Below are 3,036 nucleotides of genomic sequence, written 5' to 3'. Positions count from 1 at the left end.
TGGTAATGTCACATTGTGCAGTAAATGTGTCAATGATGCCTCAGTCCCACCGACAGTGTCAGTGCTGGTTCTGATGCCGGTGCACAGTTCAGCTTTTGTAAAATATGCTGGGAACAGGAGGACAGATGTGATGGTGCCAGATATACAGACATCAGCCAAAATGAGTCAATTTTACTCAGAATTCATAGCATTTAAACCCCTAAGGAGGGTCAGTCTGCCTGTGTCTGTGTCTGTGTTTGCTGGATTGTTTGCAGAGGTCCTGAAAAACTAGAGAACCAATTTTCACCAAACTTTGTCAAAACATTGGGTCTGACTTGAAAAGAAAGCCATCAAATTGGAGGGCAGACCTGCGAAAAGAGGGTCAAGTATGTTGATCCAAAATGTTTTCATGAAACGTGCTCAAATATTTGGGCAGAAATTCCATTACAACTCCCCTAGGCTTTGGAAATGAAAGAAACTAGCCGTCAAGCTCATTTCAATCAACATGTCACTTTAAAATCACACTCTATGTTTAGAGAGACAGAGAAAAGGACGGAGTAACTGTTTCAGTGACATCCATAAGAGATCCTTTCCTTGGGATTGTGTGGAATTTTGATCATGTTCTTTGAGTTTTACAACATAACTAAATAAACAAAATAATGCTTTTCTGCTCAGAAATGGTACGTCTTTTTGACAACCGCCCCGTTCCTAATTTTCCATGATTCATTTATGAACCCTGCATTACATAGCAGACTGGTCTATGATATATTACATAAGCTAATTAAAGCTGCTTTTGGTTTGAAGTGGTGAATCAAAGTTTGCTAGATTTTAAGGAGTCTGTCATCTTTTCACAGTGCATCTGGAACGTTTTCACAGCACTTCACTTTTCCCACATTTTGTTATGTTACGGCCTTATTCCAAAATGATGGAAATTTATTTTTCCCCTCAAAATTCTACTTACAACACCCCATAATGACAACATGAAAATTTTTTTTGAAATTTTTGCACATTTATTAAAAATAAAAAACTAAGAAATTGCACGTATGTAAGTATTCACACCCTTTGCTCAATACTTTGTTGATGCACCTTTGGCAGCAAATATAGCCTTGGGTCTTCTTGAATATACCACAAGCTTGGTGCATCTATCTTTGGGCAGTTTTGCCCATTTTTCTTTGCAGCACCTCTCAAGCTCCATCAATGGAGAAACATGATCGGTTGTTATGACGCCTCATGGAGCGGCTGACCGATCGGTTGTTATGACGCCTCATGGAGCGGCTGACCAATCGGTTGTTATGACGCCTCATGGAGCGGCTGACTGATCGAAGCTGGATGCCAGTTAAACAATATTTCCAAATGTCAGCGTAAGTCCAGATTTCTTGTTTCATTTTGGCTTCGGTGTCCTTCGTTAGTGCTGTGAGACCGGGAATTTATATTCGTTGTGAGGAAAGTTCAACGACCAAAATTCTGGGTGCAATGAGCATGTTTTCACAATTATTTGATTTCTTTGTGCAACTGACATCGTTATTCAAGCATTCAAAAAGCTATTCCTACCTCCACACAACTCCAACCACACACGAGAATGTTTGTTGAACGAAACCACGTCTCCCTAACCGGACAGAATTGTGACGTCAACACGTAGGTGCTGGTCTATCACAACTTGAAAATCAGCCATTCACTTCATGTTTGGTTTGTGCTCTGACATGCACTGTCAACTGTGGGACCTTATATGTGGACTCTAATTAAGCTATAGAAACATCCTAAGGATGATTAGTAGAAACAGGATGCACCTGAGCTCAATTTTGAGCTTCATGGCAAAGGTTGTGAATACTTATGTATGTGTGATTTCTTTCTTTCTTTCTTTTTTTAATAAATTTGCAAAAAATCTCAAACAGCTTTTTTCGCATTGTCATTATGGGGTATTGTGTCTAGAATCTTGAGGAAAAACAATTACTTCATGCATTTTTGTATAAGGTTGTAACATAAAATGTGGAAAAAGTGAAGCACTGTGAATACTTTCTGGACGCACTATATGCGCTTTTAAATTGGAGACATACAGTATCCTCCATATCCAGGAGGATATGACAGTATATATTATTTTTTAGTCACTGTGTTAAGAAAGTGGAGGGAATGGATTCAGTAATCCACATTTTACAGGCTAAAGCTGAGGAAAATGCTGAAGATAATGGGGTTGTCTATCTATATTGTGATTACAGGGTTAGTAACACTGCACATTAGGACTAATGCTGGTCTTGCTCTGGATTAATACATTTTGACATCTATTCCATCCTGACCTAGGCATTTGGGTTCCTGTGCTCTGAATCAGCTGGTTCTAGAGCCTCCCAAAAATGGAACCAGTTTTCCCAGCCAAACTCCAGTAGTTTTAAGCTGGAAACATTTAAAACTGTTCCTGGTTTGGCACCAGCACTGACAGCGGCCCAGCAGTAAAGGGGCCACAGCACACTTCATACAACATTGTGTTTGGATTGTGGAGATCAAACTGGTTACTGGCACTCGACACATCTCATAACCTTGTGATAACAGTCTCACATGCTAACTTGCCAGTTGTGCAGTGGCATCACATTTTTCCTTCATGGATGCACAAAAAAAGAGAGACAATTAATCATAACAATGCGGAAAATTTGAAACTTGTTCATCAGTGTTTTCATGTAAGGTCTCATTTATGCTCAACATTAAACATAGATACAGATACAGACGGCGCTTTCTATTCGCACTCTGTTTTCATTTTGTTGGTATGTCTGTCTATTTTCTGAAAATTTACAGATACAGACAAAACTGAGCATTACCACCAAAAATCATGGGAGCAGTGTAGCCAAAAGTTCAGCTGAGACACAACTGTCAACAAAGGTGCACGAGAAAGACATTTAACAACTGTGTAAAATTTTGAGGAATGGCTATGCGACTTCGTGAACAGGGGTGGTGGCCACGTATGCTTGTTTCCAGAGAGGAAGGTTCCCGGTTCAAGACCAGCCTTGTCCATTCTCCATGTGGGGTCGAGTTACATTGGGAAGAGTATCTGGTGTAAAACTTGTGCCAAAT

The 3,036-nt window shown here is 39.9% G+C and overlaps 1 long non-coding RNA gene across 1 annotated transcript; it reads left to right on the top strand.

The window, feature by feature from the left end:
* The first annotated feature begins 1,807 nt into the window (after positions 1 to 1,807).
* On the top strand, positions 1,808 to 2,806 carry LOC117527247. The gene is made up of 2 exons (XR_004565475.1): positions 1,808 to 2,479; positions 2,588 to 2,806. It is a non-coding gene; the product is annotated as an uncharacterized LOC117527247 (long non-coding RNA).
* Positions 2,807 to 3,036: the final 230 nt, after the last annotated feature.

The sequence above is a fragment of the Thalassophryne amazonica genome, chromosome 16 (genome assembly GCF_902500255.1).
Source record: "Thalassophryne amazonica chromosome 16, fThaAma1.1, whole genome shotgun sequence".
NCBI lineage: Eukaryota > Metazoa > Chordata > Actinopteri > Batrachoidiformes > Batrachoididae > Thalassophryne > Thalassophryne amazonica.
Note: the sequence above shows the minus strand (reverse complement) of the source record. Positions and strands in the feature narration are given on the sequence as shown.